Raw genomic sequence first — 22,696 nt, 5'->3', positions numbered from 1 at the left:
TGAGGGTACCCCAGGAGAGTTCCAAATGTGTGTGGGTAAAATATATATCCCACGGGGGTAAAATTGAAAAAAGTTGAAAAAAATTATTTTTTGGACTTAGCCATTTTTCCGGCGTTTATCAGACTTTCAGATAGGGCAAATGTCAGTGAGCGTTCCGATTTCAGTTCCAGAGCGATTCGCCCAATGAGTCCTTGATATTTAGTCGTTTTCAGCCAATATTTTGGATTTTTGAAAATTTCACTTTTTTGTGAAAATATCCACTAAATGAGGGAATAATATGTGTGAGGGTACCCCAGAAGAGTTCCAAATGTGTGTGGGTAGAAAATATATCCCACGGGGGTAAAATTGAAAAAAGTTGAAAAAAAAATTTTTTTTGGACTTAGTCATTTTTCCGGCGTTTATCAGACTTTCAGATAGGGCAAATGTCAGTGAGCGTTCCGATTTCAGTTCCAGAGCGATTCGCCCAATGAGTCCTTGATATTTAGTCATTTTCAGCCAATTTTCTGGATTTTTGAAAAATTCACTTTTTTATGAAAATATCCACTAAATGAGGGAACAATATGTGTGAGGGTACCCCAGGAGTGTTCGAAATGTGTGTGGGTAGAATATATATCCCACGGGGGTAAAATTGAAAAAAGTTGAAAAATTTTTTTTTTTGGACTTAGTCATTTTTCCGGCGTTTATCAGACTTTCAGATAGGGCAAATGTCAGTGAGCATTCCGATTTCAGTTCCAGAGCGATTCGCCCAATGAGTCCTTGATATTTAGTCGTTTTCAGCCAATATTTTGGATTTTTGAAAATTTCACATTTTTGTGAAAATATCCACTAAATGAGGGAATAATATGTGTGAGGGTACCCCAGAAGAGTTCCAAATGTGTGTGGGTAGAATATATATCCCACGGGGGTAAAACTGAAAAAAGTTGAAAAAAATTATTTTTTGGACTTAGCCATTTTTCCGGCGTTTATCAGACTTTCAGATAGGGCAAATGTCAGTGAGCATTCCGATTTCAGTTCCAGAGCGATTCGCCCAATGAGTCCTTGATATTTAGTCGTTTTCAGCCAATATTTTGTATTTTTGAAAATTTCACTTTTTTGTGAAAATATCCACTAAATGAGGGAATAATATGTGTGAGGGTACCCCAGAAGAGTTCCAAATGTGTGTGGGTAGAATATATATCCCACGGGGGTAAAACTGAAAAAAGTTGAAAAAAATTATTTTTTGGACTTAGCCATTTTTCCGGCGTTTATCAGACTTTCAGATAGGGCAAATGTCAGTGAGCATTCCGATTTCAGTTCCAGAGCGATTCGCCCAATGAGTCCTTGATATTTAGTCGTTTTCAGCCAATATTTTGTATTTTTGAAAATTTCACTTTTTTGTGAAAATATCCACTAAATGAGGGAATAATATGTGTGAGGGTACCCCAGGAGTGTTCCAAATGTGTGTGGGTAGAATATATATCCAACGGGGGTAAAATTGAAAAATTTTTTTTTTTGGACTTAGTCATTTTTCCGGCGTTTATCAGACTTTCAGATAGGGCAAATGTCAGTGAGCGTTCCGATTTCAGTTCCAGAGCGATTCGCCCAATGAGTCCTTGATATTTAGTCGTTGTCAGCCAATATTTTGTATTTTTGAAAAATTCACTTTTTTGTGAAAATATCCACTAAATGAGGGAATAATATGTGTGAGGGTACCCCAGGAGAGTTCCAAATGTGTGTGGGTAAAATATATATCCCACGGGGGTAAAATTGAAAAAAGTTGAAAAAAATTTTTTTTTGGACTTAGTCATTTTTCCGGCGTTTATCAGACTTTCAGATAGGGTAAATGTCAGTGAGCATTCCGATTTCAGTTCCAGAGCGATTCGCCCAATGAGTCCTTGATATTTAGTCATTTTCAGCCAATTTTCTGGATTTTTGAAAAATTCACTTTTTTTGTGAAAATATCCACTAAATGAGGGAATATTATGTGTGAGGGTAGCCCAGGAGAGTTCCAAATGTGTGTGGGTAGAATATATATCCCACGGGGGTAAAATTGAAAAAAGTTGAAAAAAATTTTTTTTTGGACTTAGTCATTTTTCCGGCGTTTATCAGACTTTCAGATAGGGTAAATGTCAGTGAGCCTTCCGATTTCAGTTCTAGAGCGATTCGCCCAATGAGTCCTTGATATTTAGTCGTTTTCAGCCAATATTTTGGATTTTTGAAAATTTCACTTTTTTGTGAAAATATCCACTAAATGAGGGAATAATATGTGTGAGGGTACCCCAGGAGAGTTCCAAATGTGTGTGGGTAAAATATATATCCCACGGGGGTAAAATTGAAAAAAGTTGAAAAAAATTATTTTTTGGACTTAGCCATTTTTCCGGCGTTTATCAGACTTTCAGATAGGGCAAATGTCAGTGAGCATTCCGATTTCAGTTCCAGAGCGATTCGCCCAATGAGTCCTTGATATTTAGTCATTTTCAGCCAATTTTCTGGATTTTTGAAAAATTCACTTTTTTGTGAAAATATCCACTAAATGAGGGAATAATATGTGTGAGGGTAGCCCAGGAGAGTTCCAAATGTGTGTGGGTAGAATATATATCCCACGGGGGTAAAACTGAAAAAAGTTGAAAAAAATTTTTTTTTTGGACTTAGTCATTTTTCCGGCGTTTATCAGACTTTCAGATAGGGCAAATGTCAGTGAGCGTTCCGATTTCAGTTCCAGAGCGATTCGCCCAATGAGTCCTTGATATTTAGTCGTCAGCCAATATTTTGTATTTTTGAAAATTTCACTTTTTTGTGAAAATATCCACTAAATGAGGGAATAATATGTGTGAGGGTACCCCAGAAGAGTTCCAAATGTGTGTGGGTAGAATATATATCCCACGGGGGTAAAATTGAAAAAAGTTGAAAAAAATTTTTTTTTGGACTTAGTCATTTTTCCGGCGTTTATCAGACTTTCAGATAGGGTAAATGTCAGTGAGCCTTCCGATTTCAGTTCTAGAGCGATTCGCCCAATGAGTCCTTGATATTTAGTCGTTTTCAGCCAATATTTTGGATTTTTGAAAATTTCACTTTTTTGTGAAAATATCCACTAAATGAGGGAATAATATGTGTGAGGGTACCCCAGGAGTGTTCCAAATGTGTATGGGTAGAATATATATCCCACGGGGGTAAAATTGAAAAAAGTTGAAAATTTTTTTTTTTTTGGACTTAGTCATTTTTCCAGCGTTTATCAGACTTTCAGATAGGGCAAATGTCAGTGAGCATTCCGATTTCAGTTCCAGAGCGATTCGCCCAATGAGTCCTTGATATTTAGTCGTTTTCAGCCAATTTTCTGGATTTTTGAAAAATTCACTTTTTTGTGAAAATATCCACTAAATGAGGGAATAATATGTGTGAGGGTACCCCAGGAGAGTTCCAAATGTGTGTGGGTAAAATATATATCCCACGGGGGTAAAATTGAAAAAAGTTGAAAAAAATTATTTTTTGGACTTAGCCATTTTTCCGGCGTTTATCAGACTTTCAGATAGGGCAAATGTCAGTGAGCATTCCGATTTCGGTTCCAGAGCGATTCGCCCAATGAGTCCTTGATATTTAGTCATTTTCAGCCAATTTTCTGGATTTTTGAAAAATTCACTTTTTTGTGAAAATATCCACTAAATGAGGGAATAATATATGTGAGGGTACCCCAGAAGAGTTCCAAATGTGTGTGGGTAGAATATATATCCCACGGGGGTAAAACTGAAAAAAGTTGAAAAATTTTTTTTTTTGGACTTAGTCATTTTTCCGGCGTTTATCAGACTTTCAGATAGGGCAAATGTCAGTGAGCGTTCCGATTTCAGTTCCAGAGCGATTCGCCCAATGAGTCCTTGATATTTAGTCGTTTTCAGCCAATTTTCTGGATTTTTGAAAAATTCACTTTTTTGTGAAAATATCCACTAAATGAGGGAATAATATGTGTGAGGGTACCCCAGGAGTGTTCGAAATGTGTGTGGGTAGAATATATATCCCACGGGGGTAAAATTGAAAAAAGTTGAAAAATTTTTTTTTTTGGACTTAGTCATTTTTCCGGCGTTTATCAGACTTTCAGATAGGGCAAATGTCAGTGAGCGTTCCGATTTCAGTTCCAGAGCGATTCGCCCAATGAGTCCTTGATATTTAGTCGTTTTCAGCCAATATTTTGGATTTTTGAAAATTTCACATTTTTGTGAAAATATCCACTAAATGAGGGAATAATATGTGTGAGGGTACCCCAGAAGAGTTCCAAATGTGTGTGGGTAGAATATATATCCCACGGGGGTAAAACTGAAAAAAGTTGAAAAAAATTATTTTTTGGACTTAGCCATTTTTCCGGCGTTTATCAGACTTTCAGATAGGGCAAATGTCAGTGAGCATTCCGATTTCAGTTCCAGAGCGATTCGCCCAATGAGTCCTTGATATTTAGTCGTTTTCAGCCAATATTTTGTATTTTTGAAAATTTCACTTTTTTGTGAAAATATCCACTAAATGAGGGAATAATATGTGTGAGGGTACCCCAGGAGTGTTCCAAATGTGTGTGGGTAGAATATATATCCCACGGGGGTAAAATTGAAAAAAGTTGAAAAAAATTATTTTTTGGACTTAGCCATTTTTCCGGCGTTTATCAGACTTTCAGATAGGGCAAATGTCAGTGAGCATTCCGATTTCGGTTCCAGAGCGATTCGCCCAATGAGTCCTTGATATTTAGTCATTTTCAGCCAATTTTCTGGATTTTTGAAAAATTCACTTTTTTGTGAAAATATCCACTAAATGAGGGAATAATATGTGTGAGGGTAGCCCAGGAGAGTTCCAAATGTGTGTGGGTAGAATATATATCCCACGGGGGTAAAACTGAAAAAAGTTGAAAAAAAATTTTTTTTTGGACTTAGTCATTTTTCCGGCGTTTATCAGACTTTCAGATAGGGCAAATGTCAGTGAGCGTTCCGATTTCAGTTCCAGAGCGATTCGCCCAATGAGTCCTTGATATTTAGTCGTTTTCAGCCAATATTTTGGATTTTTGAAAATTTCACTTTTTTGTGAAAATATCCACTAAATGAGGGAATAATATATGTGAGGGTACCCCAGAAGAGTTCCAAATGTGTGTGGGTAGAATATATATCCCACGGGGGTAAAACTGAAAAAAGTTGAAAAATTTTTTTTTTTGGACTTAGTCATTTTTCCGGCGTTTATCAGACTTTCAGATAGGGCAAATGTCAGTGAGCGTTCCGATTTCAGTTCCAGAGCGATTCGCCCAATGAGTCCTTGATATTTAGTCGTTTTCAGCCAATTTTCTGGATTTTTGAAAAATTCACTTTTTTGTGAAAATATCCACTAAATGAGGGAATAATATGTGTGAGGGTACCCCAGGAGTGTTCGAAATGTGTGTGGGTAGAATATATATCCCACGGGGGTAAAATTGAAAAAAGTTGAAAAATTTTTTTTTTTGGACTTAGTCATTTTTCCGGCGTTTATCAGACTTTCAGATAGGGCAAATGTCAGTGAGCGTTCCGATTTCAGTTCCAGAGCGATTCGCCCAATGAGTCCTTGATATTTAGTCGTTTTCAGCCAATATTTTGGATTTTTGAAAATTTCACATTTTTGTGAAAATATCCACTAAATGAGGGAATAATATGTGTGAGGGTACCCCAGAAGAGTTCCAAATGTGTGTGGGTAGAATATATATCCCACGGGGGTAAAACTGAAAAAAGTTGAAAAAAATTATTTTTTGGACTTAGCCATTTTTCCGGCGTTTATCAGACTTTCAGATAGGGCAAATGTCAGTGAGCATTCCGATTTCAGTTCCAGAGCGATTCGCCCAATGAGTCCTTGATATTTAGTCGTTTTCAGCCAATATTTTGTATTTTTGAAAATTTCACTTTTTTGTGAAAATATCCACTAAATGAGGGAATAATATGTGTGAGGGTACCCCAGGAGTGTTCCAAATGTGTGTGGGTAGAATATATATCCCACGGGGGTAAAATTGAAAAAAGTTGAAAAATTTTTTTTTTTGGACTTAGTCATTTTTCCGGCGTTTATCAGACTTTCAGATAGGGCAAATGTCAGTGAGCGTTCCGATTTCAGTTCCAGAGCGATTCGCCCAATGAGTCCTTGATATTTAGTCGTTTTCAGACAATATTTTGGATTTTTGAAAATTTCACTTTTTTGTGAAAATATCCACTAAATGAGGGAATAATATATGTGAGGGTACCCCAGAAGAGTTCCAAATGTGTGTGGGTAGAATATATATCCCACGGGGGTAAAACTGAAAAAAGTTGAAAAATTTTTTTTTTTGGACTTAGTCATTTTTCCGGCGTTTATCAGACTTTCAGATAGGGCAAATGTCAGTGAGCGTTCCGATTTCAGTTCCAGAGCGATTCGCCCAATGAGTCCTTGATATTTAGTCGTTTTCAGCCAATATTTTGGATTTTTGAAAATTTCACTTTTTTGTGAAAATATCCACTAAATGAGGGAATAATATGTGTGAGGGTACCCCAGAAGAGTTCCAAATGTGTGTGGGTAGAAAATATATCCCACGGGGGTAAAATTGAAAAAAGTTGAAAAAAAAATTTTTTTTGGACTTAGTCATTTTTCCGGCGTTTATCAGACTTTCAGATAGGGCAAATGTCAGTGAGCGTTCCGATTTCAGTTCCAGAGCGATTCGCCCAATGAGTCCTTGATATTTAGTCATTTTCAGCCAATTTTCTGGATTTTTGAAAAATTCACTTTTTTATGAAAATATCCACTAAATGAGGGAATAATATGTGTGAGGGTACCCCAGGAGTGTTCGAAATGTGTGTGGGTAGAATATATATCCCACGGGGGTAAAATTGAAAAAAGTTGAAAAATTTTTTTTTTTGGACTTAGTCATTTTTCCGGCGTTTATCAGACTTTCAGATAGGGCAAATGTCAGTGAGCATTCCGATTTCAGTTCCAGAGCGATTCGCCCAATGAGTCCTTGATATTTAGTCGTTTTCAGCCAATATTTTGGATTTTTGAAAATTTCACATTTTTGTGAAAATATCCACTAAATGAGGGAATAATATGTGTGAGGGTACCCCAGAAGAGTTCCAAATGTGTGTGGGTAGAATATATATCCCACGGGGGTAAAACTGAAAAAAGTTGAAAAAAATTATTTTTTGGACTTAGCCATTTTTCCGGCGTTTATCAGACTTTCAGATAGGGCAAATGTCAGTGAGCATTCCGATTTCAGTTCCAGAGCGATTCGCCCAATGAGTCCTTGATATTTAGTCGTTTTCAGCCAATATTTTGTATTTTTGAAAATTTCACTTTTTTGTGAAAATATCCACTAAATGAGGGAATAATATGTGTGAGGGTACCCCAGAAGAGTTCCAAATGTGTGTGGGTAGAATATATATCCCACGGGGGTAAAACTGAAAAAAGTTGAAAAAAATTATTTTTTGGACTTAGCCATTTTTCCGGCGTTTATCAGACTTTCAGATAGGGCAAATGTCAGTGAGCATTCCGATTTCAGTTCCAGAGCGATTCGCCCAATGAGTCCTTGATATTTAGTCGTTTTCAGCCAATATTTTGTATTTTTGAAAATTTCACTTTTTTGTGAAAATATCCACTAAATGAGGGAATAATATGTGTGAGGGTACCCCAGGAGTGTTCCAAATGTGTGTGGGTAGAATATATATCCAACGGGGGTAAAATTGAAAAATTTTTTTTTTTGGACTTAGTCATTTTTCCGGCGTTTATCAGACTTTCAGATAGGGCAAATGTCAGTGAGCGTTCCGATTTCAGTTCCAGAGCGATTCGCCCAATGAGTCCTTGATATTTAGTCATTTTCAGCCAATTTTCTGGATTTTTGAAAAATTCACTTTTTTTGTGAAAATATCCACTAAATGAGGGAATATTATGTGTGAGGGTAGCCCAGGAGAGTTCCAAATGTGTGTGGGTAGAATATATATCCCACGGGGGTAAAATTGAAAAAAGTTGAAAAAAATTTTTTTTTGGACTTAGTCATTTTTCCGGCGTTTATCAGACTTTCAGATAGGGTAAATGTCAGTGAGCCTTCCGATTTCAGTTCTAGAGCGATTCGCCCAATGAGTCCTTGATATTTAGTCGTTTTCAGCCAATATTTTGGATTTTTGAAAATTTCACTTTTTTGTGAAAATATCCACTAAATGAGGGAATAATATGTGTGAGGGTACCCCAGGAGAGTTCCAAATGTGTGTGGGTAAAATATATATCCCACGGGGGTAAAATTGAAAAAAGTTGAAAAAAATTATTTTTTGGACTTAGCCATTTTTCCGGCGTTTATCAGACTTTCAGATAGGGCAAATGTCAGTGAGCATTCCGATTTCAGTTCCAGAGCGATTCGCCCAATGAGTCCTTGATATTTAGTCATTTTCAGCCAATTTTCTGGATTTTTGAAAAATTCACTTTTTTGTGAAAATATCCACTAAATGAGGGAATAATATGTGTGAGGGTAGCCCAGGAGAGTTCCAAATGTGTGTGGGTAGAATATATATCCCACGGGGGTAAAACTGAAAAAAGTTGAAAAAAATTTTTTTTTTGGACTTAGTCATTTTTCCGGCGTTTATCAGACTTTCAGATAGGGCAAATGTCAGTGAGCGTTCCGATTTCAGTTCCAGAGCGATTCGCCCAATGAGTCCTTGATATTTAGTCGTCAGCCAATATTTTGTATTTTTGAAAATTTCACTTTTTTGTGAAAATATCCACTAAATGAGGGAATAATATGTGTGAGGGTACCCCAGAAGAGTTCCAAATGTGTGTGGGTAGAATATATATCCCACGGGGGTAAAATTGAAAAAAGTTGAAAAAAATTTTTTTTTGGACTTAGTCATTTTTCCGGCGTTTATCAGACTTTCAGATAGGGTAAATGTCAGTGAGCCTTCCGATTTCAGTTCTAGAGCGATTCGCCCAATGAGTCCTTGATATTTAGTCGTTTTCAGCCAATATTTTGGATTTTTGAAAATTTCACTTTTTTGTGAAAATATCCACTAAATGAGGGAATAATATGTGTGAGGGTACCCCAGGAGTGTTCCAAATGTGTATGGGTAGAATATATATCCCACGGGGGTAAAATTGAAAAAAGTTGAAAATTTTTTTTTTTTTGGACTTAGTCATTTTTCCAGCGTTTATCAGACTTTCAGATAGGGCAAATGTCAGTGAGCATTCCGATTTCAGTTCCAGAGCGATTCGCCCAATGAGTCCTTGATATTTAGTCGTTTTCAGCCAATTTTCTGGATTTTTGAAAAATTCACTTTTTTGTGAAAATATCCACTAAATGAGGGAATAATATGTGTGAGGGTACCCCAGGAGAGTTCCAAATGTGTGTGGGTAAAATATATATCCCACGGGGGTAAAATTGAAAAAAGTTGAAAAAAATTATTTTTTGGACTTAGCCATTTTTCCGGCGTTTATCAGACTTTCAGATAGGGCAAATGTCAGTGAGCATTCCGATTTCGGTTCCAGAGCGATTCGCCCAATGAGTCCTTGATATTTAGTCATTTTCAGCCAATTTTCTGGATTTTTGAAAAATTCACTTTTTTGTGAAAATATCCACTAAATGAGGGAATAATATATGTGAGGGTACCCCAGAAGAGTTCCAAATGTGTGTGGGTAGAATATATATCCCACGGGGGTAAAACTGAAAAAAGTTGAAAAATTTTTTTTTTTGGACTTAGTCATTTTTCCGGCGTTTATCAGACTTTCAGATAGGGCAAATGTCAGTGAGCGTTCCGATTTCAGTTCCAGAGCGATTCGCCCAATGAGTCCTTGATATTTAGTCGTTTTCAGCCAATTTTCTGGATTTTTGAAAAATTCACTTTTTTGTGAAAATATCCACTAAATGAGGGAATAATATGTGTGAGGGTACCCCAGGAGTGTTCGAAATGTGTGTGGGTAGAATATATATCCCACGGGGGTAAAATTGAAAAAAGTTGAAAAATTTTTTTTTTTGGACTTAGTCATTTTTCCGGCGTTTATCAGACTTTCAGATAGGGCAAATGTCAGTGAGCGTTCCGATTTCAGTTCCAGAGCGATTCGCCCAATGAGTCCTTGATATTTAGTCGTTTTCAGCCAATATTTTGGATTTTTGAAAATTTCACATTTTTGTGAAAATATCCACTAAATGAGGGAATAATATGTGTGAGGGTACCCCAGAAGAGTTCCAAATGTGTGTGGGTAGAATATATATCCCACGGGGGTAAAACTGAAAAAAGTTGAAAAAAATTATTTTTTGGACTTAGCCATTTTTCCGGCGTTTATCAGACTTTCAGATAGGGCAAATGTCAGTGAGCATTCCGATTTCAGTTCCAGAGCGATTCGCCCAATGAGTCCTTGATATTTAGTCGTTTTCAGCCAATATTTTGTATTTTTGAAAATTTCACTTTTTTGTGAAAATATCCACTAAATGAGGGAATAATATGTGTGAGGGTACCCCAGGAGTGTTCCAAATGTGTGTGGGTAGAATATATATCCCACGGGGGTAAAATTGAAAAAAGTTGAAAAAAATTATTTTTTGGACTTAGCCATTTTTCCGGCGTTTATCAGACTTTCAGATAGGGCAAATGTCAGTGAGCATTCCGATTTCGGTTCCAGAGCGATTCGCCCAATGAGTCCTTGATATTTAGTCATTTTCAGCCAATTTTCTGGATTTTTGAAAAATTCACTTTTTTGTGAAAATATCCACTAAATGAGGGAATAATATGTGTGAGGGTAGCCCAGGAGAGTTCCAAATGTGTGTGGGTAGAATATATATCCCACGGGGGTAAAACTGAAAAAAGTTGAAAAAAAATTTTTTTTTGGACTTAGTCATTTTTCCGGCGTTTATCAGACTTTCAGATAGGGCAAATGTCAGTGAGCGTTCCGATTTCAGTTCCAGAGCGATTCGCCCAATGAGTCCTTGATATTTAGTCGTTTTCAGCCAATATTTTGGATTTTTGAAAATTTCACTTTTTTGTGAAAATATCCACTAAATGAGGGAATAATATGTGTGAGGGTACCCCAGGAGAGTTCCAAATGTGTGTGGGTAAAATATATATCCCACGGGGGTAAAATTGAAAAAAGTTGAAAAAAATTATTTTTTGGACTTAGCCATTTTTCCGGCGTTTATCAGACTTTCAGATAGGGCAAATGTCAGTGAGCATTCCGATTTCAGTTCCAGAGCGATTCGCCCAATGAGTCCTTGATATTTAGTCATTTTCAGCCAATTTTCTGGATTTTTGAAAAATTCACTTTTTTGTGAAAATATCCACTAAATGAGGGAATAATATGTGTGAGGGTAGCCCAGGAGAGTTCCAAATGTGTGTGGGTAGAATATATATCCCACGGGGGTAAAACTGAAAAAAGTTGAAAAAAATTTTTTTTTTGGACTTAGTCATTTTTCCGGCGTTTATCAGACTTTCAGATAGGGCAAATGTCAGTGAGCGTTCCGATTTCAGTTCCAGAGCGATTCGCCCAATGAGTCCTTGATATTTAGTCGTCAGCCAATATTTTGTATTTTTGAAAATTTCACTTTTTTGTGAAAATATCCACTAAATGAGGGAATAATATGTGTGAGGGTACCCCAGAAGAGTTCCAAATGTGTGTGGGTAGAATATATATCCCACGGGGGTAAAATTGAAAAAAGTTGAAAAAAATTTTTTTTTGGACTTAGTCATTTTTCCGGCGTTTATCAGACTTTCAGATAGGGTAAATGTCAGTGAGCCTTCCGATTTCAGTTCTAGAGCGATTCGCCCAATGAGTCCTTGATATTTAGTCGTTTTCAGCCAATATTTTGGATTTTTGAAAATTTCACTTTTTTGTGAAAATATCCACTAAATGAGGGAATAATATGTGTGAGGGTACCCCAGGAGTGTTCCAAATGTGTATGGGTAGAATATATATCCCACGGGGGTAAAATTGAAAAAAGTTGAAAATTTTTTTTTTTTTGGACTTAGTCATTTTTCCAGCGTTTATCAGACTTTCAGATAGGGCAAATGTCAGTGAGCATTCCGATTTCAGTTCCAGAGCGATTCGCCCAATGAGTCCTTGATATTTAGTCGTTTTCAGCCAATTTTCTGGATTTTTGAAAAATTCACTTTTTTGTGAAAATATCCACTAAATGAGGGAATAATATGTGTGAGGGTACCCCAGGAGAGTTCCAAATGTGTGTGGGTAAAATATATATCCCACGGGGGTAAAATTGAAAAAAGTTGAAAAAAATTATTTTTTGGACTTAGCCATTTTTCCGGCGTTTATCAGACTTTCAGATAGGGCAAATGTCAGTGAGCATTCCGATTTCGGTTCCAGAGCGATTCGCCCAATGAGTCCTTGATATTTAGTCATTTTCAGCCAATTTTCTGGATTTTTGAAAAATTCACTTTTTTGTGAAAATATCCACTAAATGAGGGAATAATATATGTGAGGGTACCCCAGAAGAGTTCCAAATGTGTGTGGGTAGAATATATATCCCACGGGGGTAAAACTGAAAAAAGTTGAAAAATTTTTTTTTTTGGACTTAGTCATTTTTCCGGCGTTTATCAGACTTTCAGATAGGGCAAATGTCAGTGAGCGTTCCGATTTCAGTTCCAGAGCGATTCGCCCAATGAGTCCTTGATATTTAGTCGTTTTCAGCCAATTTTCTGGATTTTTGAAAAATTCACTTTTTTGTGAAAATATCCACTAAATGAGGGAATAATATGTGTGAGGGTACCCCAGGAGTGTTCGAAATGTGTGTGGGTAGAATATATATCCCACGGGGGTAAAATTGAAAAAAGTTGAAAAATTTTTTTTTTTGGACTTAGTCATTTTTCCGGCGTTTATCAGACTTTCAGATAGGGCAAATGTCAGTGAGCGTTCCGATTTCAGTTCCAGAGCGATTCGCCCAATGAGTCCTTGATATTTAGTCGTTTTCAGCCAATATTTTGGATTTTTGAAAATTTCACATTTTTGTGAAAATATCCACTAAATGAGGGAATAATATGTGTGAGGGTACCCCAGAAGAGTTCCAAATGTGTGTGGGTAGAATATATATCCCACGGGGGTAAAACTGAAAAAAGTTGAAAAAAATTATTTTTTGGACTTAGCCATTTTTCCGGCGTTTATCAGACTTTCAGATAGGGCAAATGTCAGTGAGCATTCCGATTTCAGTTCCAGAGCGATTCGCCCAATGAGTCCTTGATATTTAGTCGTTTTCAGCCAATATTTTGTATTTTTGAAAATTTCACTTTTTTGTGAAAATATCCACTAAATGAGGGAATAATATGTGTGAGGGTACCCCAGGAGTGTTCCAAATGTGTGTGGGTAGAATATATATCCCACGGGGGTAAAATTGAAAAAAGTTGAAAAATTTTTTTTTTTGGACTTAGTCATTTTTCCGGCGTTTATCAGACTTTCAGATAGGGCAAATGTCAGTGAGCGTTCCGATTTCAGTTCCAGAGCGATTCGCCCAATGAGTCCTTGATATTTAGTCGTTTTCAGACAATATTTTGGATTTTTGAAAATTTCACTTTTTTGTGAAAATATCCACTAAATGAGGGAATAATATATGTGAGGGTACCCCAGAAGAGTTCCAAATGTGTGTGGGTAGAATATATATCCCACGGGGGTAAAACTGAAAAAAGTTGAAAAATTTTTTTTTTTGGACTTAGTCATTTTTCCGGCGTTTATCAGACTTTCAGATAGGGCAAATGTCAGTGAGCGTTCCGATTTCAGTTCCAGAGCGATTCGCCCAATGAGTCCTTGATATTTAGTCGTTTTCAGCCAATATTTTGGATTTTTGAAAATTTCACTTTTTTGTGAAAATATCCACTAAATGAGGGAATAATATGTGTGAGGGTACCCCAGAAGAGTTCCAAATGTGTGTGGGTAGAAAATATATCCCACGGGGGTAAAATTGAAAAAAGTTGAAAAAAAAATTTTTTTTGGACTTAGTCATTTTTCCGGCGTTTATCAGACTTTCAGATAGGGCAAATGTCAGTGAGCGTTCCGATTTCAGTTCCAGAGCGATTCGCCCAATGAGTCCTTGATATTTAGTCATTTTCAGCCAATTTTCTGGATTTTTGAAAAATTCACTTTTTTATGAAAATATCCACTAAATGAGGGAATAATATGTGTGAGGGTACCCCAGGAGTGTTCGAAATGTGTGTGGGTAGAATATATATCCCACGGGGGTAAAATTGAAAAAAGTTGAAAAATTTTTTTTTTTGGACTTAGTCATTTTTCCGGCGTTTATCAGACTTTCAGATAGGGCAAATGTCAGTGAGCATTCCGATTTCAGTTCCAGAGCGATTCGCCCAATGAGTCCTTGATATTTAGTCGTTTTCAGCCAATATTTTGGATTTTTGAAAATTTCACATTTTTGTGAAAATATCCACTAAATGAGGGAATAATATGTGTGAGGGTACCCCAGAAGAGTTCCAAATGTGTGTGGGTAGAATATATATCCCACGGGGGTAAAACTGAAAAAAGTTGAAAAAAATTATTTTTTGGACTTAGCCATTTTTCCGGCATTTATCAGACTTTCAGATAGGGCAAATGTCAGTGAGCATTCCGATTTCAGTTCCAGAGCAATTCGCCCAATGAGTCCTTGATATTTAGTCGTTTTCAGCCAATATTTTGTATTTTTGAAAATTTCACTTTTTTGTGAAAATATCCACTAAATGAGGGAATAATATGTGTGAGGGTACCCCAGGAGTGTTCCAAATGTGTGTGGGTAGAATATATATCCAACGGGGGTAAAATTGAAAAAAGTTGAAAAATTTTTTTTTTTGGACTTAGTCATTTTTCCGGCGTTTATCAGACTTTCAGATAGGGCAAATGTCAGTGAGCGTTCCGATTTCAGTTCCAGAGCGATTCGCCCAATGAGTCCTTGATATTTAGTCGTTGTCAGCCAATATTTTGTATATTTGAAAAATTCACTTTTTTGTGAAAATATCCACTAAATGAGGGAATAATATGTGTGAGGGTACCCCAGAAGAGTTCCAAATGTGTGTGGGTAGAAAATATATCCCACGGGGGTAAAATTGAAAAAAGTTGAAAAAAAAATTTTTTTTGGACTTAGTCATTTTTCCGGCGTTTATCAGACTTTCAGATAGGGCAAATGTCAGTGAGCGTTCCGATTTCAGTTCCAGAGCGATTCGCCCAATGAGTCCTTGATATTTAGTCATTTTCAGCCAATTTTCTGGATTTTTGAAAAATTCACTTTTTTATGAAAATATCCACTAAATGAGGGAATAATATGTGTGAGGGTACCCCAGGAGTGTTCGAAATGTGTGTGGGTAGAATATATATCCCACGGGGGTAAAATTGAAAAAAGTTGAAAAATTTTTTTTTTTGGACTTAGTCATTTTTCCGGCGTTTATCAGACTTTCAGATAGGGCAAATGTCAGTGAGCATTCCGATTTCAGTTCCAGAGCGATTCGCCCAATGAGTCCTTGATATTTAGTCGTTTTCAGCCAATATTTTGGATTTTTGAAAATTTCACATTTTTGTGAAAATATCCACTAAATGAGGGAATAATATGTGTGAGGGTACCCCAGAAGAGTTCCAAATGTGTGTGGGTAGAATATATATCCCACGGGGGTAAAACTGAAAAAAGTTGAAAAAAATTATTTTTTGGACTTAGCCATTTTTCCGGCGTTTATCAGACTTTCAGATAGGGCAAATGTCAGTGAGCATTCCGATTTCAGTTCCAGAGCGATTCGCCCAATGAGTCCTTGATATTTAGTCGTTTTCAGCCAATATTTTGTATTTTTGAAAATTTCACTTTTTTGTGAAAATATCCACTAAATGAGGGAATAATATGTGTGAGGGTACCCCAGGAGTGTTCCAAATGTGTGTGGGTAGAATATATATCCAACGGGGTAAAATTGAAAAAAGTTGAAAAATTTTTTTTTTTGGACTTAGTCATTTTTCCGGCGTTTATCAGACTTTCAGATAGGGCAAATGTCAGTGAGCGTTCCGATTTCAGTTCCAGAGCGATTCGCCCAATGAGTCCTTGATATTTAGTCGTTGTCAGCCAATATTTTGTATTTTTGAAAAATTCACTTTTTTGTGAAAATATCCACTAAATGAGGGAATAATATGTGTGAGGGTACCCCAGGAGAGTTCCAAATGTGTGTGGGTAAAATATATATCCCACGGGGGTAAAATTGAAAAAAGTTGAAAAAAATTTTTTTTTGGACTTAGTCATTTTTCCGGCGTTTATCAGACTTTCAGATAGGGTAAATGTCAGTGAGCATTCCGATTTCAGTTCCAGCGCGATTCGCCCAATGAGTCCTTGATATTTAGTCATTTTCAGCCAATTTTCTGGATTTTTGAAAAATTCACTTTTTTGTGAAAATATCCACTAAATGAGGGAATATTATGTGTGAGGGTAGCCCAGGAGAGTTCCAAATGTGTGTGGGTAGAATATATATCCCACGGGGGTAAAACTGAAAAAAGTTGAAAAAAATTATTTTTTGGACTTAGCCATTTTTCCGGCATTTATCAGACTTTCAGATAGGGCAAATGTCAGTGAGCATTCCGATTTCAGTTCCAGAGCGATTCGCCCAATGAGTCCTTGATATTTAGTCGTTTTCAGCCAATATTTTGTATTTTTGAAAATTTCACTTTTTTGTGAAAATATCCACTAAATGAGGGAATAATATGTGTGAGGGTACCCCAGGAGTGTTCCAAATGTGTGTGGGTAGAATATATATCCAACGGGGGTAAAATTGAAAAAAGTTGAAAAATTTTTTTTTTTGGACTTAGTCATTTTTCCGGCGTTTATCAGACTTTCAGATAGGGCAAATGTCAGTGAGCGTTCCGATTTCAGTTCCAGAGCGATTCGCCCAATGAGTCCTTGATATTTAGTCGTTGTCAGCCAATATTTTGTATATTTGAAAAATTCACTTTTTTGTGAAAATATCCACTAAATGAGGGAATAATATGTGTGAGGGTACCCCAGAAGAGTTCCAAATGTGTGTGGGTAGAAAATATATCCCACGGGGGTAAAATTGAAAAAAGTTGAAAAAAAAATTTTTTTTGGACTTAGTCATTTTTCCGGCGTTTATCAGACTTTCAGATAGGGCAAATGTCAGTGAGCGTTCCGATTTCAGTTCCAGAGCGATTCGCCCAATGAGTCCTTGATATTTAGTCATTTTCAGCCAATTTTCTGGATTTTTGAAAAATTCACTTTTTTATGAAAATATCCACTAAATGAGGGAATAATATGTGTGAGGGTACCCCAGGAGTGTTCGAAATGTGTGTGGGTAGAATATATATCCCACGGGGGTAAAATTGAAAAAAGTTGAAAAATTTTTTTTTTTGGACTTAGTCATTTTTCCGGCGTTTATCAGACTTTCAGATAGGGCAAATGTCAGTGAGCATTCCGATTTCAGTTCCAGAGCGATTCGCCCAATGAGTCCTTGATATTTAGTCGTTTTCAGCCAATATTTTGGATTTTTGAAAATTTCACATTTTTGTGAAAATATCCACTAAATGAGGGAATAATATGTGTGAGGGTACCCCAGAAGAGTTCCAAATGTGTGTGGGTAGAATATATATCCCACGGGGGTAAAACTGAAAAAAGTTGAAAAAAATTATTTTTTGGACTTAGCCATTTTTCCGGCGTTTATCAGACTTTCAGATAGGGCAAATGTCAGTGAGCATTCCGATTTCAGTTCCAGAGCGATTCGCCCAATGAGTCCTTGATATTTAGTCGTTTTCAGCCAATATTTTGTATTTTTGAAAATTTCACTTTTTTGTGAAAATATCCACTAAATGAGGGAATAATATGTGTGAGGGTACCCCAGGAGTGTTCCAAATGTGTGTGGGTAGAATATATATCCAACGGGGTAAAATTGAAAAAAGTTGAAAAATTTTTTTTTTTGGACTTAGTCATTTTTCCGGCGTTTATCAGACTTTCAGATAGGGCAAATGTCAGTGAGCGTTCCGATTTCAGTTCCAGAGCGATTCGCCCAATGAGTCCTTGATATTTAGTCGTTGTCAGCCAATATTTTGTATTTTTGAAAAATTCACTTTTTTGTGAAAATATCCACTAAATGAGGGAATAATATGTGTGAGGGTACCCCAGGAGAGTTCCAAATGTGTGTGGGTAAAATATATATCCCACGGGGGTAAAATTGAAAAAAGTTGAAAAAAATTTTTTTTTGGACTTAGTCATTTTTCCGGCGTTTATCAGACTTTCAGATAGGGTAAATGTCAGTGAGCATTCCGATTTCAGTTCCAGCGCGATTCGCCCAATGAGTCCTTGATATTTAGTCATTTTCAGCCAATTTTCTGGATTTTTGAAAAATTCACTTTTTTGTGAAAATATCCACTAAATGAGGGAATAATATGTGTGAGGGTACCCCAGGAGTGTTCCAAATGTGTGTGGGTAGAATATATATCCAACGGGGGTAAAATTGAAAAAAGTTGAAAAATTTTTTTTTTTGGACTTAGTCATTTTTCCGGCGTTTATCAGACTTTCAGATAGGGCAAATGTCAGTGAGCGTTCCGATTTCAGTTCCAGAGCGATTCGCCCAATGAGTCCTTGATATTTAGTCGTTGTCAGCCAATATTTTGTATATTTGAAAAATTCACTTTTTTGTGAAAATATCCACTAAATGAGGGAATAATATGTGTGAGGGTACCCCAGAAGAGTTCCAAATGTGTGTGGGTAGAAAATATATCCCACGGGGGTAAAATTGAAAAAAGTTGAAAAAAAAATTTTTTTTGGACTTAGTCATTTTTCCGGCGTTTATCAGACTTTCAGATAGGGCAAATGTCAGTGAGCGTTCCGATTTCAGTTCCAGAGCGATTCGGCCAATGAGTCCTTGATATTTAGTCATTTTCAGCCAATTTTCTGGATTTTTGAAAAATTCACTTTTTTATGAAAATATCCACTAAATGAGGGAATAATATGTGTGAGGGTACCCCAGGAGTGTTCGAAATGTGTGTGGGTAGAATATATATCCCACGGGGGTAAAATTGAAAAAAGTTGAAAAATTTTTTTTTTTTGGACTTAGTCATTTTTCCGGCGTTTATCAGACTTTCAGATAGGGCAAATGTCAGTGAGCATTCCGATTTCAGTTCCAGAGCGATTCGCCCAATGAGTCCTTGATATTTAGTCGTTTTCAGCCAATATTTTGGATTTTTGAAAATTTCACATTTTTGTGAAAATATCCACTAAATGAGGGAATAATATGTGTGAGGGTACCCCAGAAGAGTTCCAAATGTGTGTGGGTAGAATATATATCCCACGGGGGTAAAACTGAAAAAAGTTGAAAAAAATTATTTTTTGGACTTAGCCATTTTTCCGGCGTTTATCAGACTTTCAGATAGGGCAAATGTCAGTGAGCATTCCGATTTCAGTTCCAGAGCGATTCGCCCAATGAGTCCTTGATATTTAGTCGTTTTCAGCCAATATTTTGTATTTTTGAAAATTTCACTTTTTTGTGAAAATATCCACTAAATGAGGGAATAATATGTGTGAGGGTACCCCAGGAGTGTTCCAAATGTGTGTGGGTAGAATATATATCCAACGGGGTAAAATTGAAAAAAGTTGAAAAATTTTTTTTTTTGGACTTAGTCATTTTTCCGGCGTTTATCAGACTTTCAGATAGGGCAAATGTCAGTGAGCGTTCCGATTTCAGTTCCAGAGCGATTCGCCCAATGAGTCCTTGATATTTAGTCGTTGTCAGCCAATATTTTGTATTTTTGAAAAATTCACTTTTTTGTGAAAATATCCACTAAATGAGGGAATAATATGTGTGAGGGTACCCCAGGAGTGTTCCAAATGTGTGTGGGTAGAATATATATCCAACGGGGGTAAAATTGAAAAAAGTTGAAAAATTTTTTTTTTTGGACTTAGTCATTTTTCCGGCGTTTATCAGACTTTCAGATAGGGTAAATGTCAGTGAGCATTCCGATTTCAGTTCCAGCGCGATTCGCCCAATGAGTCCTTGATATTTAGTCATTTTCAGCCAATTTTCTGGATTTTTGAAAAATTCACTTTTTTGTGAAAATATCCACTAAATGAGGGAATATTATGTGTGAGGGTAGCCCAGGAGAGTTCCAAATGTGTGTGGGTAGAATATATATCCCACGGGGGTAAAATTGAAAAAAGTTGAAAAAAATTTTTTTTTGGACTTAGTCATTTTTCCGGCGTTTATCAGACTTTCAGATAGGGTAAATGTCAGTGAGCCTTCCGATTTCAGTTCTAGAGCGATTCGCCCAATGAGTCCTTGATATTTAGTCGTTTTCAGCCAATATTTTGGATTTTTGAAAATTTCACTTTTTTGTGAAAATATCCACTAAATGAGGGAATAATATGTGTGAGGGTACCCCAGGAGTGTTCCAAATGTGTGTGGGTAGAATATATATCCCACGGGGGTAAAATTGAAAAAAGTTGAAAAATTTTTTTTTTTGGACTTAGTCATTTTTCCGGCGTTTATCAGACTTTCAGATAGGGCAAATGTCAGTGAGCGTTCCGATTTCAGTTCCAGAGCGATTCGCCCAATGAGTCCTTGATATTTAGTCGTTTTCAGACAATATTTTGGATTTTTGAAAATTTCACTTTTTTGTGAAAATATCCACTAAATGAGGGAATAATATATGTGAGGGTACCCCAGAAGAGTTCCAAATGTGTGTGGGTAGAATATATATCCCACGGGGGTAAAACTGAAAAAAGTTGAAAAATTTTTTTTTTTGGACTTAGTCATTTTTCCGGCGTTTATCAGACTTTCAGATAGGGCAAATGTCAGTGAGCGTTCCGATTTCAGTTCCAGAGCGATTCGCCCAATGAGTCCTTGATATTTAGTCGTTTTCAGCCAATTTTCTGGATTTTTGAAAAATTCACTTTTTTGTGAAAATATCCACTAAATGAGGGAATAATATGTGTGAGGGTACCCCAGGAGTGTTCGAAATGTGTGTGGGTAGAATATATATCCCACGGGGGTAAAATTGAAAAAAGTTGAAAAATTTTTTTTTTTGGACTTAGTCATTTTTCCGGCGTTTATCAGACTTTCAGATAGGGCAAATGTCAGTGAGCGTTCCGATTTCAGTTCCAGAGCGATTCGCCCAATGAGTCCTTGATATTTAGTCGTTTTCAGCCAATATTTTGGATTTTTGAAAATTTCACATTTTTGTGAAAATATCCACTAAATGAGGGAATAATATGTGTGAGGGTACCCCAGAAGAGTTCCAAATGTGTGTGGGTAGATATATATCCCACGGGGGTAAAACTGAAAAAAGTTGAAAAAAATTATTTTTTGGACTTAGCCATTTTTCCGGCGTTTATCAGACTTTCAGATAGGGCAAATGTCAGTGAGCATTCCGATTTCAGTTCCAGAGCGATTCGCCCAATGAGTCCTTGATATTTAGTCGTTTTCAGCCAATTTTCTGGATTTTTGAAAAATTCACTTTTTTGTGAAAATATCCACTAAATGAGGGAATAATATGTGTGAGGGTACCCCAGGAGTGTTCGAAATGTGTGTGGGTAGAATATATATCCCACGGGGGTAAAATTGAAAAAAGTTGAAAAATTTTTTTTTTTGGACTTAGTCATTTTTCCGGCGTTTATCAGACTTTCAGATAGGGCAAATGTCAGTGAGCGTTCCGATTTCAGTTCCAGAGCGATTCGCCCAATGAGTCCTTGATATTTAGTCGTTTTCAGCCAATATTTTGGATTTTTGAAAATTTCACATTTTTGTGAAAATATCCACTAAATGAGGGAATAATATGTGTGAGGGTACCCCAGAAGAGTTCCAAATGTGTGTGGGTAGAATATATATCCCACGGGGGTAAAACTGAAAAAAGTTGAAAAAAATTATTTTTTGGACTTAGCCATTTTTCCGGCGTTTATCAGACTTTCAGATAGGGCAAATGTCAGTGAGCATTCCGATTTCAGTTCCAGAGCGATTCGCCCAATGAGTCCTTGATATTTAGTCGTTTTCAGCCAATATTTTGTATTTTTGAAAATTTCACTTTTTTGTGAAAATATCCACTAAATGAGGGAATAATATGTGTGAGGGTACCCCAGGAGTGTTCCAAATGTGTGTGGGTAGAATATATATCCCACGGGGGTAAAATTGAAAAAAGTTGAAAAATTTTTTTTTTTGGACTTAGTCATTTTTCCGGCGTTTATCAGACTTTCAGATAGGGCAAATGTCAGTGAGTGTTCCGATTTCAGTTCCAGAGCGATTCGCCCAATGAGTCCTTGATATTTAGTCGTTTTCAGCCAATATTTTGGATTTTTGAAAATTTCACTTTTTTGTGAAAATATCCACTAAATGAGGGAATAATATATGTGAGGGTACCCCAGAAGAGTTCCAAATGTGTGTGGGTAGAATATATATCCCACGGGGGTAAAACTGAAAAAAGTTGAAAAAAATTATTTTTTGGACTTAGCCATTTTTCCGGCGTTTATCAGACTTTCAGATAGGGCAAATGTCAGTGAGCGTTCCAATTTCAGTTCCAGAGCGATTCGCCCAATGAGTCCTTGATATTTAGTCGTTTTCAGCCAATATTTTGTATTTTTGAAAATTTCACTTTTTTGTGAAAATATCCACTAAATGAGGGAATAATATGTGTGAGGATACCCCAGGAGTGTTCCAAATGTGTGTGGGTAGAATATATATCCCACGGGGGTAAAATTGAAAAAAGTTGAAAAATTTTTTTTTTTGGACTTAGTCATTTTTCCGGCGTTTATCAGACTTTCAGATAGGGCAAATGTCAGTGAGCG

This window comes from Phyllobates terribilis, unplaced genomic scaffold, assembly GCF_046119375.1.
Source record: "Phyllobates terribilis strain yellow unplaced genomic scaffold, ASM4611937v1 Scaffold_9__5_contigs__length_417890890, whole genome shotgun sequence".
Taxonomy (NCBI): Eukaryota; Metazoa; Chordata; class Amphibia; order Anura; family Dendrobatidae; genus Phyllobates; species Phyllobates terribilis.
Note: the sequence above shows the minus strand (reverse complement) of the source record.